Here is a 13,645-nt window from a genome sequence, read left to right as displayed (position 1 = left end):
TACCTCCCACCTGGACCTGCGTTTGTACATGCCCTCCTGACACAACCGATAAAGCAATTTTCTTCCAAATTCTAAGACGTTTGCTGTCATCAGCAGACATGTTTGGTCCCAGTACACTAGAACCACAACAGATAGTCACCTTTCCAGCATGTTTGCCTTACAGCTAGGAGTAACAGCAGCAGCTGCTTTTGTTGTCAGAAGTAAATATACTTCTCACCTTCAGCCTCTGCCTTCCTCAGCACTGTGGGGGTGGGGACATGACAGATGGTTCCTGCTAAGCAATCACATATAAAATGGTATTTGGTGTATGGCATAAATTTCCAGGCAAATAAGAATGCTTTTTATTTAATATCATCCCTGTAAAAAGCTGGATACTTAATAAAATGTGGCATGCTCTAAGGAAACACATCTTACATGTTCAAGTGTATGAAGATGACACTAGTGGCAGAATTCTGTGATAAATGATGCACAAGCCAACTTTTACTTGTCATAAGTGAATTTTGATGACTGTGTTTATTATATGTAAAGCTTTTTGGTAACAAGACAAAGGGGAACATGAATCCTAATTCTGCTCTTTTTAAGCTAATTACATCTTTTTATTCTGTCCACTGTACAATACTGGGTGTCTCTGAGCCACAGAAAGCTGCCAGACCAAGCTCAGTTGTGCAGATGTTTGTGCAGTCCTTGAGACTGGACACTCAAGGACTCCTTGCATTAAAGGTGGAACCATTTAAAGGAAGCCATTTTAAGTATTTCTATGTTTTTTGTCTTCATTCTGACACAAATCCTACTGGAATAGGGTCAAAAAATACAGCTGTTGTCCTTCTCAAGCAAATAAATTTTCCATGAATGTAAAAGTTATTTCAAAGTATGTTTTTAATTCTAGAAATATTGTCCCAATAGTCAACAGTTTAATATAATTAAAATTCCTTGGCACTATTGTACATTCCCAAACTTTAATTATTTTTCATATCTGGTTGTATGACAAAAATGTGTTGTTTCAAATAATCATTACCAGATTCCACATACAGGTGTTTATCTTGGACTTAATTAAGGAAGACAGAGGCTTAGAAATAAGAATGTTGTTAATAGTTAAGGTCATAACACAGGACAGTACAATTTTAATTTACAAATTCTCACCTAAAGGCATGATTATACAAAAGAAAAGGTGGGGGAAAGATGCATAAAAGATGGAGGAGGGATTGTTAGGAACTGGAAAAAGGCAAGATATAAGTTCTGTGGAAAAAAAAGCCCAACACAACAAAAAGAAACAAAAAGCCCCACCAATCAATTAAACATCTGTTTAATAAAAAACCCCAAACCCCCAAAACCAAAACAAAACACACCACCAAAAAAACAGCAAAGAGTGATAAACCAGGAAAGGGAACAGACAAACCTAAAAACCGCAATTCACAAAATTTACAATCTAAGGATAATTCTTCCAAGCCTGATCAGAAGTCTGTGAGAATCACTGATCTTTGCAGCGGTGTCTCAGATAGGCACCTTGTTGTAAACTTCAAGACCAGACCTAAAAGAAAAGAGATCAGTGCTGCAAGTAAACTAGTCTGTGACACCTCTAAGCATGAGTGGTCACTCTTAAGGTGTTGTCTGGGCTTCCAAAGGACTAGCCAAACACTAGTATTTTACGTTTCTCATAAGCCTACATTTTGTGTTGTAAGACACCCATTATTTCTACATGTTTGTGTTGATACATTGTGTGCAGAAAATAATGTATATAAATAGGTTCTGTGCATGGATTTAAGGGGTTAGCAATATAAAATTATGTCAGTATTCACATCTGCAAACTTATTACTCCAGTACTTGACCCCAAGTCTCTAATTGTTCTATCTCTGTTTTTATGGAAGATAGAAAGAAAAGTAATGAAACAAGCAGTCTGTCATCTACCCATGTGTAACTCATGGATTTTTGTCAATGCAGGTTTTTCAATATAGAGTCCACACTGGTTTCATACATGATGAGGAGACAGACACACAGTGGAGAACGGCAGTAGATACGACGCAGATAAGCAAGAAAGAAAAAGTAAGGACAAAAAGAAAGAGCTGTTTCTAAAAAAATCAGGTAAGGAGTTCAGGTGATTCTGTATAAAGTGTAAAATGTACACAGAATTGTGCCAAATAGTTTAACTTGCCTTTCCTAGTATTTCTGAGAATTCCTTCTATATATGTCAAGGACATATGTGCTCACACAATACATATACCCTACTAACCCCAACTCACACAGTGAATTTACTTTTTGAGCAAAATTGCTGTTACCCTCAGTGCAAATATTATACTGGTGTACTCCATTTCTTTTAATAAAATGCATTTCCTGTATTTCGTTTTATTTCTTTTAAATGAAACACGGTACTAATTGCTACAGGAAGCCATCTGAGTAGTGTTTTGACAGAGGAGTAAAAGTGTGCTACTGCGCCTTCTCCACAACCCTAAGTTCTCAAACCTGCCCTGCCCTTGAACTGATCTCTTGCAGCATTACAGAAAAGCACCATCTGTTATCACCCACCCCTCTCTTCCTAAAGGTGACAGGTGGAAAGTTTAGTTACAGCTTGGGCACACTTATATGTCCTAAGCATGACCAGAGAGGAGTAGAAATAGATTTACCAAAGACCGCATCTGGATGAACAGGGAAGAACAATACATGCTTTCCTCTTCTGCTTTCCTGCTTTGGAGAAAAGTTGCTGTACCACTTCTAGTGTCACAATGGGAGCACTAAACATGGTGGAGACTGTATAATCTCTATTCCCTAAAACAAGATGGGAAACTAAGATAGCTGCATGTTACCTGATGGAACTCAACACAGAATTCTGTTTCACAACAGAAACATCCTATTAACTTTTTAGAGATACTTACTTTTAGAATAGACTGAAATTATATTTTTGCTGCAAGCAGAAGATAGAAAGAAAATCATAGCTAAACATTGCATATCTATTTACTTAGTCCTTACCTCTCCCTTCCACTCACAAAGCCAGAGCTAAGCTAAGATGCTGGTATAGCAACACACATGAAGTATTAAGAAATGGTTACTTACAGGTTTTTGCATTCTTAACTAACACCATCAGCTTTTCACACTCATTTAGTATATCCACAAAACAGAAATTCCTTTAGATTTTGTCACTGTAGAAGTACTTTAACTCATCTACAAAATCTGTACTTATGCTTATATTTAATTTTCATAGAACAACATCTAATGCTCCCAGACAGCATGTTTCAGAAGACTGACTCCAAACCTATGGAAATCCACTAATGAAAAAACACATTCTATGAATTCCCAAGAGCCCTAAAGACATTAAAGCAAACAAAAATCCTCAGCCAAGCCTAACAAAGTATCTAAAACTCATTTTTACTGTTAACATATTAATTATGTGTTGCACAATTCGTGGTAATGCAAGACTGTGTTCATGATAACTTTTTGCAGTTTTGTAGGACTGCCATGCCTTGAGACATTCTGCCAATTCCTGGTGTGTTGTTGATTGATAGCTGCTGCATGCTTGCAGAGTATCAGCAAGGATGCCTCTAATGGGAGAAGCAGCATCATACGGCTCGAGTTTCTCTAGGACATGCAATATTCATCAGTTACAAACCTGGGAATGTCATACTCTAAAGGCTGCGTGATAAAAGACACTGCATGGTGTTACAGCTGATTCCATTTGCCATATGGTATTTTATTATTTTGTATTACCTTGGGGAGGGCACTAAAAGTGGAAGAACAGAACACACTCAAGGCATATAGAAAAATGAGGGCAAATTGCATAGTTCTTAATTATATCAATAAGGTCTGAAACGGAAATGGAGATGAAACTAAATAAAGAGTTGAAAGTGTGATAAACTACTTTCCAGCTACTGAAAAGTAATAAACTCTATCAGGAATATTTAAACAGGAAGAAATTGCCTGATGATATGTAGAAGCCTACAGACAACCTTAAAGCAGGTTTGACTTAAAAGTCAGCAAATGCTATGTGCAATGCTACACATATTCCCAAAATATGATTTTGCATCAAAGATGATTTTACATGGGTAGGCTGGAGAAAACTTTTCATCAATAATTTCTAAATGAGATTCCATTATTAAAACAATAAAGTGGGAGAGTATTTGCTGAAAACAGTTAAAGTAAAACAATAATAATTAATTGTGCCCATTTGATAGCAGGTAAATGATCTGTCCCTATGGCCTAAGAAATTTCAAAACAAACAACAACTCCAAATTTAAAAAGGCTTTCTCTTTACAATATATCAGAATTCAGAAGCAGAATTGTCTGACTGAAACAAAATCCAACCAAGGTCAGATCATTCTTTGGGAGCTATTATTCAGTCACCACTGAAATTTTAAATGAGAAATTTTGTGATACCAAATAACAGAAACATACAGGCCTGCTGGTTTTAGGAGTAGTTTGGCTCTAAACGCCGTAGTCCATTGGATGAGACATTTTAAGATCTGTTACAAGAACAGAATATTTTCAAATTAGTCATGATAATTGTGCAATACTTCAGATGACATCTTCAAATCCATCATCTATTCAAGTGTTCAGTTTGAGCAGCCAAGAAGTAGATTGCTCCCTTTAGCCAGACCTTTAGCAGGATTAAATCAGATAAATTCTAGTAACTCCAAATATTTCCTATTATGGGTTATGCATTGTGCTTTCCTGTTAGTTTTTACTGATTATTAGGAAGATTTTTTTTTTTTTTGGTAAGTCTTTTAAGTGTCTCAATGTCATTTTAAGATAACAGAAGCTCACAGTAAAGTGATTAGAGGATCATTGGCCCTTGCTAGCTTATACTCACTACCAGAACACACTGGGTGCAGTTTACCAGTCTCAAGATTGCCACTGGACTGGCTTACATCTGTAAATACTTGCTGCCCAGTGATGGTAGGAGGGGCCATGCTGAAATTGTGCAAATTACTGCATCCATTTTCATTTCTCAGCTAATGATAACACCAACTTGACACATTCTCCACTATCTTATCAAAATCTATGAAGTTTTCACATATTTCAGTGTGTGTGCCATTCATGCTTCTGTTCCAGCCATAAAAAAGGCTGATGGCAAAAATGACTGATGACATTAAATGAGGGTTATTATTCAGTGAGAGAGAAGAAAGGAAGGGAGGGAGGAAGAGAGGGAAAAAGCCAGTTCTCACTAGTATACTCAGGAGTGTTCTTCCTTTTTAAGCGAGCAGAAATCTTGAATATGAGTTAACTGACAGCTCAAGTTTAAAGACACAGTGCTGTAAACATACTTCCTAAAGTACCATACATTTGTCTATTATTATCTTCTTTAAAGGAAAGCTGTTTATTACTACAAGACAGAGTAATATTTGTATATTTTTGTTCTAAGAATTAATTCAGTTCCATACTAATGAAAGATAAATAGCGTTTGACAGAATTAGTGTTTACCTTACCCAAATATACTGAGAATTGACAACTACATTTTAAATGCTTTGATTTCTGATAAACTCTGTCACCTTGACAACAAGCATAAATGAATGCATTAGTTATGATAAATTTTCAGTGCAGCAGTTTTAAATTGGTAATGGAAAATAACTTTTTAAAATACTTAGTAATTTCTCCTGAAAACACAGAAATGTTCAATTAAATATGGGAAATGGAATGTCGGTATGAATACTTCAGACTAAAATCTTATCACAGCATGGTAATCATTTCTACTATTATTTCTATTATTTTTTACTGAATTTACAAACTATTCAAGTTTCACATTGAACAACTCAGAAAAACATCAGGAAAACGATAAATGGGAGAGGTTGGGAGTTGAAGTCGGGGAAAGAATCATGTTCCAATGTTTTCTCATGACAAAGTTTTTTCTGCTAGTTCAATTCATTTAGGCACTTAATTTTTTTGATTAATTGATCATGACAGTACTATAGTATAATATTGATTATCTTAGATGCGTTCACTTTGAATGCCTTCAGTTAATTTAAGAAAATGCTGATAGGCCAAAAATTTGCTATGTTTCAGAGGAAGAACATTCAGTTACATTCAGCAGGAAAATCAGACATAAAGTATTTTAATCCAACCATAGTGTTTAAGTTAGCAAGGTTGATGAGTGACAATATCTTAAGAGAATTTCAGAGAGGACAGATGTGACCTATTCAAGAGTACACTGAACACTATAAAACCATACTGTCGATCACACACACCTTGGTTTCAGCAAAAATGCAGTACTTGAAAATTTGGAAAACTGGTTATGTAAATAATAAACTGGTTATATAAATAACAACTGGAATAATAAAGTTGTTAGTATAGTCAACCTCTGACTTTTACTTCCAGAGGCACTACTATACCCAATTTTATAAATACACTTCTACTCGAAAACTTGAAAAATAAGCAGCTGCTCCATGCCTTAGAGGTTTTTCAGACTCAGCTAAATACAATTTGTGTATATTTTAGGGCTTCTTTTGATATATAGTTCAGTCATCAATTCTCATATGTTTCTTCTAAGAAGATACTCTGCTGGATATTTGCAGTACATTATGAACAGATGTTATACCTGCTCTGCTGATTTTGTGTTAGAGTACTTGGATCTTCAGTGGATTATAAAGTGTTGAAACCATGAGTGAACAACACAGTATAGTAAACAAAATATTTAGGATTTCAGTCCTTTTACTAAATGAAGTTATTCACACGATATTCTGGACTAGTGCTTCCAAATTCTTCCATATTCTACCTTATTTTCCTTCCTTTTTCTGCTTTCAAAATGCTTCCTCATTCTAAATCTAAGTCTTTTTATGCCAGCAAAAGCTGACAGACTCTCAAGGTAAACAACTGGCAAAGTCTCAAATCCTGATCATTCAGATTTTCTGTAGTTCAGAAGAAACCTCAGTATAATTTGAGAGTGAGGACCACAATATGCCCTTAATGGTCCAACAATGTTATTTGTTATTTTTAGGGGAAATTTTTGGTTAGCAGGTCCCATTTTGCAAGTGAGGCCATTTAACTGCCAGGTCTACATTGCACATTTGGCCAATCCACTCACTAGTACTGAACAGCTTCCTATCCTCTCATTCCCAGAGATTTACATCTATGTTTTTGATATACTGTGTAGGTTCAAAGGAAAACAATTATTTGAAGTAAACAACAGAATCTGAAAAATGAACAAGATGAAAAGTATAGAACAAAGTTTTCTGAGCAAGACTCTGCCACCCCTGTTTACACCCTCATTTCCAAGAACACTACACCTGATCAAGATGCACCCCAACATTAATTGCTTTCCTGGAACAGAAATTGCAGGCTCAGATGATCTCTAATTTCTTATTTTAAAGCCAGTGACTACAATAACATCATGCTGGCAATAATTATAAATTGTACACAACTGCATAGAAATAAACCTGCACGGCATCTAAGTCTCCATCAAAGTGCAATAAAGTGGGAAGATTTTTTAAAACTGGAAGATACAAGACTGAGCAGGACTGAAAACACCCTTTTGTAATTCCTTGCTTATCCCAGCAAAAGACCATCTGATTTCTATAAAGTGAGTTAAAACAGTTGAGATATAAATTCCTTTTAGCTGTTTAGAATATTATTTTTTCTGACATCGCAGATGACAGTAAATGTGATTAATGGTTGCTGATAATTGGAGTTTCATTCCAGTGGTTATTGCTCGTCGGTAACAATTAATAGCTCCACAAACCCCCCATTCATTTCACAATATTAAGGAATGATGGCTTGTGGGAATTATGCTAAACTAGCACATTCAATTAGATTTTGAATTTTATAGTATATTGAATAAGAGTTTATGGCTTTATAATAGCAGTGATGGTTTATTGTTGCATGGTAATCGCTCTCATTACATATATGTATATCTGGAGAATTACAATTTCTATAGTCAGTAAAATTATTCAATTACATGTTAACATTTCTTTAAAAGTACAGAGTACTTCATTCTTTATCAGTAAATATCAGTTACATCGGGTTTGTCCCAGTATTTGGTAGGCAAGATGCAATGTTTAAGGGATGCAAAACCAGTGCATGCTCCTTGGTATCAAGCACCAGCTGGAATGACACCTGGCATGGCCACCCAGCTGCAAATGTCCTGCTCCTCTTGGCTGGGCTGGACATACCAGGCAGTAACTGTCTCATCTGGTCATTTCCCAGAGTGGTAGAAAGAGAGGATTGGAAATCTTCAGTAAAGGGAAAGATATGGGTTTTTGGAGAATCACCTCCAAACCTGAGAAGTATCCTCACCTTTGGCCTTTTCTCCAGTAAAAAAAACTTCCTGCAGTCTGAAAGGGGAAAAAAACCCCAAAAAAGAACAGGAAGGGAGAAGGAATCACAACTGGCAGAGAGGAACCCGTGACAGAGAGAGAAAGAGCTATGTAAGATAAAGTTGACTGAAAATTCTGTCTGCATGAGGACAAAATGGTGCATAGAGTTTGATGTGAGAGACTGGAAAGGGTATAATTTTTTATGTGACGACATTAAACTTAAAACAAGTTTTAAAGTTTCTTAACTGAGAAAGTAGCAGGCTCTGAAGTTTAACATGCTCATAAGATAAATATTGAAAATACAGGTATACTAATAAAAATTCTGCCACTCAGGAAGCCAGTGAATTTCTAACACAGACATCTATATCATCAGGATATGAGTCACAGACCATTCTATGAAGTTTAACAAAGTGGAAAAGGGAACAAAGTGGAGAAAGAGCTTTTTAAAGTTAACTTAATTAGGAAGGCACATACTGATTTCACTTGCGAAAGTGCTTTTGCCTAGGACTCTCCTTGACTTAGGTTTTTTGATGCAGAGAATACCAATTGTATGAGAATACTATAAATAAATGTTTCTTCAGCTTTGTCTCTTATTTCAACATGCTCTTAAAATCTACTGATAGTTTTGCTTTTCTAGTTTAATCTTAGACACATTAGATAACAAATCTCCCAAATAAAGAATATTCTACTAATTCAATCTTGTCATTTTCTTCCAAACAAGGAAGTTATCCTAGTGTAATACAAGGTGGGATGAGAACCTATCTCACAAAGCACTGAATTATTTTAGCAAACTAGGTTAAGGAAAGAGTCAACAGTAAAAATGATTATGATAATTCTAGCAAAATTCCAAGTCAAAACTGCCACCCGTTACACATTCTATTTTATATAATAATTCTCCATCCAGTAGTGATCATTTCCAAGTCAATGCTAAACTCTGAATGAAGTCAATGAGAACAGGATCAAGACCTTTCTTATTACTATTTGATTAGTTTGTGCAGGTTTGCAAAAGCAGAAAATTACTGCAAAAGCAGAAAATATCACTACTGGTGATAGGGGAACCTCCAAAGATGTACTTTTTTGTTTCAGTGGAAAAGTCATAATGTGAAAGTTTGGTTGATTATACAGATATATGTAAAACTTCTCTGACTTATTTTACTTTTGGCCTACGAACCATGTGTTCAGAAATATTTTTTCTTATGCTTTCATGATAGTACTATTAGTTATTTGTTGGATATTAGCACTTTTCAGCTCTAGTTAGCATTTGTTCTACTGTGGCAGGGACTGTATAGACCAGGTGAAACCAAGTGCAGAATAAGTTGGCACTAAAATAAGAAACTAACCAGCTTTGCAATCCCAAAATAAATTTTGGCTAAGTGTAGATTAGGTGGCTTTTTAGACCAATTGTTTTTCTTACAATGTTTTTTCAATTCCCAATGTTATTTGGAAAATGAAATCTGGAAAAAAAAAAAAAAAGAAGACATTAAATTAAATTCACAATTATGATGTAAAACATCATGACTAAGAAGAACGAAGTACACAGCATGTATATCAGTAATCTGATGGAAAAGGACAAGGGAGTTCAAAAAAGCAATTCAGTTCTATTCTTTGATCCAATTTAATGAAACTTTAATCTTTCTATTGTAAAAAACAAATTCAGGCATTGCATGCCTGTAGATTCAATTCTAATGTCTTATTCAGACAAATTATTTTCACTGGTCAGTAACTCTCAGGTTTGATAATACCAACAAAGAGAGTCCTAGAACGTGTCCCATATCCAACACTGAATTTATCAGGTGGGCCTTCCTTATTTTATGACTGAAGAACTTCTGGTAACATCACATAATCCATACTGGTAATTCAATTACTGTTTTCAAAATATAGTATTTTATAAACACGTAAGGGAACTAGACATTTCCTTGAAGAAAACTCCAGGGCATAGATTCTAGCTTCTGTGTGCCTTGCTCCTTCTCAAGTACCCAGCAGTTTTAGTATGCCTCGGGCCATAAGATAATTCAAATATGCATATATTAAATAGCAAAAAAACATCAAAACATGTATGCAAAAATTTAGAAGCTAAAACCCATGCTTTCTGCTTTGAAGAATTGTTTTGTTTGTTTGTTTTTTTACTATGAATAGCACCTATAAGTATTGAGCACAGCAAAGCCAAGCAGAACATAAACTGGAAGCAGAAAAGAGGAATAGGCCACACAAATACTCTTTTGTTCAAATGAAATTGAGATTGTCTGAGTATGTTTTATAAACTTATACAAAACATCTGCTAGAAAAGCACTCACTAAAGCATCAGCTACTCCATCTTTTCAGAGGTTGTTGTACATTCCAGTGGCTCTGTCCAGAAAACTAATTATATTACTATGAAGTGGGAATAAATTCCCCCATATGTACTGTGCTCTGGAAGACTGTAACATCAGAGATGAAGATCATCTTTAACCTTTACTTTAATACCCATGGCTTTTTTAGAATTTGTGGGTTTTCTGCGTTTTTACTAATGGTAAGTATAGTAATGAATGTAGTGCTGGAGAATTTGATCTAATAGAAGAAATTAAAAACATTTTACTGCTGCTATGTTTATGCTTACAGTTTGTAGCTTCATTCCTGAACTTCAGAAGAAACAAGATTCTTTTAGCCTACACTGTCAGTGTAAAAATTCTCTCTCTTTTACCCCTTACACATGAAGGAAAAAAAACCCAAAAACCTCAAAAATAGTTTGGCTACAATTTTCAATAGAAGGCTCATCAGTATTTGCTATTATTTCACAGCAAGAAAGACCACACAATTATACTAAGAGGTTTTCAACAGATGTCTGTATCACAGCGTCTGTGTTCACATCACTGCTATGCTTATCAGGTGCATGGGTTTCACACATATGCCTTCTCTGATTCGTCCTTCTTACTTTTTATAACTTATGTTTAATAAGCAGACAAAAGCTTCTCTGAGCTTTCCTAGCAGGAGGTAATTGTTCTATACTCTCTGCAGTTTCCTCTCCAGCACTATAATATGCATCAGTTACTAATAATTAATTGGTGCACTTGCAGTTTGGTCTCTTAAAGAGTGAAATTAAATTTTGTGGCTTTAGCCTAGAAGAACACGGACTCAAAACACACAAATATTTAACCTGGTAAAATCAGTTCCTTGCCACATGGGAGAGGGAGTTTCAGACCTGACTTTTATTCCAGGTGGCACTTGACTGGTTGTTCACTGATTGTATCAACAGCCAGAACAATTTCTTTGCACCAAACACTGGCAAGTATGCCCTTTCCTCTTGTGGAAAAACTATTTATCCACTCCTACAAGAGGCTGTATATACCACTATAAATAAGCGAGTCAGTAATTAATCAATCACTCGTCAGAATTTTGCTTACATTCGCCTGAAACTAGCAGTCTTGGTGAGAGACAACTAACCATTCTTGGAGCACTGTCAGTGCTAGGAATGTAACACTTGAATTCATTCATCCTGGAAAGTTAAGGACTGCATTGTCATCATTTGCCCAGACTTAATTCAATAGCTTGTATTTACACAAATACTCTGAAGAGAACAATTGTGGTTTCACCATTTTTACTAGAAATGTTGCTGATATCTACGTGCATTGAGCAAATTATGCCCAGATATCCTGGAAACCATGATAAGCAGAACTGTTTGGAAATATTCCAGTGAACAGATTTTTTCAAGATCTGTTTTCATAAACCAGGAGTATTTTCCTGAAGCATTTTGGATTTTATTAATTTTCACTGAATGGAAATCACATTTATAGGATCACTGTCTGGACTTCTGACAGGTGCCCCAAGAGATACAGAAATGTTTCAAATTTTTTTAGTTCTGGGGAAATATGGTGTTTTGAGAAAAACTGGGATCAAGTCATGCAAAATTAAAATCTTCTTTTAATAAGCTTTTTAAGACATACTATTCCTACTTTTCATATCTAATTCCCAAAGTAGTTTTGAGAATGACCTCTAAGAGGTACTTTAAATTTTGGAAACTGATGTTGGCCACTTAAAGCCTTTATAATACTGCAGGCAAATGCAGTATGTCATCATACAAACAACAACAACAAAAAAACCCCCCATCCCAAACAGAAGAAGTTACAGATGCTTTTTCAGATACAGATCTAACACAACTTTCAAGAAATAATTTTTGCCAGAATTTTTTGTCAGCTTTGTTAAGTTTACTTGATATGCCTATGTCAGTTACAAATTGTTTCTACAAGAGAAGATTTTATCTTATGATTTGTATGACTATCAGTAGAGATAAGAACCCAGGAGAATAAAATGCTTTTTTTCCTCATGCTATATAGGGAGCTTAATTAGCAATAATTTAATTCTGAGAACAGCTCTCATTTTGTCTGCCTTATTTCACAGAAGAGCTACTGCTGAGATAGTTTACCATATTTTTCCTTCCTATAGGAAAAATGCAGCTTGAGCTCTTCCTCCTCTCTTTCTTAGTACAAAGAATTTGTATTAAGTATTTATATTGTTCCAAAATTAAAACAAAACAAGACAAAAAAACCAAAACCACTAGAACCTTGTCTATAATTCATTGTGATTTGACTTGGATGAAGGTTCTTCCTGTTGAATTCACAAGGACACAAGCTGGCCCAAAATTTATTTCCCTTATAAAAGAAGCAATCAAACAGCAACCCTCAAACCTGAAAAGAAAATAAAATCAAAGGACTTTGGGTATTTTATTTCATTTAAGAAGAAAAATATTTTTGAGGAAATAGAATAATTTTAAGGAATTTTTTAGCCAGCTCAAATAAAAGTGCTGATTTTTAATATTTTTCCGTTTCCTGAAGCAAAGTTCTTCATCTTCTCTAATGCTAAACTGCAAATACCAGGAGGAGAACTGCAAAGTAATTTATGAGTGCCTGGAAATAACTGAGTTTGCCATATGGTTCTTCTGTAGGGAGTTACACTTCTGATTTTCAACTATGCAATATTTCAGAGTGAACTCTACATCAGTTTCCACTACAGTGGAAGATGTCTTACAGAGGAGACTTCCCTCAGCTAGTTTTTGCAGAAATAGGCATCCTAGGCAAAGTATGTGTAAACCTTGGGCTACTGTCTGGCAGTTCAACAAGAAAGACAGAATACCTGTTAAATGTGCATTACTCAGATTCACCACTTTTAAATTAGTCATTTAAGGTTGGCTATATTCAGTTTTTTCAGCCTGTGAAAAACTGACAGATGGGGAAGCTACACTACAGTTCAACAGAATAACACATTAGCTTCTAGAATTCTTCTGCCTACGTGCTCTGCCTGGCATCCCACTTCCTTAGAGGCCTGAATACATTTGAATTGATACTGTATTAAGACAGCATAGAGTTAAGTGTTATCAAACTGGCTGGTGGTCTCTGATTACTTCCTCTTGGAAGCAAGAATTAGAAAATAAGTCCTTTAAT

The 13,645-nt window shown here is 35.3% G+C and overlaps 1 protein-coding gene and 1 long non-coding RNA gene across 9 annotated transcripts in view; one reads left to right on the top strand and one right to left on the bottom strand.

Moving 5' to 3' along the window:
- Positions 1–13,645, bottom strand: part of LOC125328372 — a 185,467-nt gene that overhangs the window by 73,267 nt on the left and 98,555 nt on the right. The gene's annotated exons all lie outside the window — the stretch shown is intronic.
- B3GALT1 (beta-1,3-galactosyltransferase 1) overlaps positions 1–13,645 on the top strand; it is a 187,289-nt gene that overhangs the window by 85,257 nt on the left and 88,387 nt on the right. For all 8 annotated transcript variants that reach the window (XM_048308917.1, XM_048308908.1, XM_048308913.1 and 5 more), the window contains exon 2: positions 1,939–2,079. The gene's annotated coding sequence lies outside the window, so the exon portion shown is untranslated. The remainder of the gene's footprint in view (positions 1–1,938; positions 2,080–13,645) is intronic.

This window comes from Corvus hawaiiensis, chromosome 7 (assembly GCF_020740725.1).
Source record: "Corvus hawaiiensis isolate bCorHaw1 chromosome 7, bCorHaw1.pri.cur, whole genome shotgun sequence".
In the NCBI taxonomy this organism is placed as follows: domain Eukaryota; kingdom Metazoa; phylum Chordata; class Aves; order Passeriformes; family Corvidae; genus Corvus; species Corvus hawaiiensis.
The sequence above is the reverse complement of the archived record's forward strand: the minus strand, read 5'-3'. Positions and strand labels throughout refer to the sequence as shown.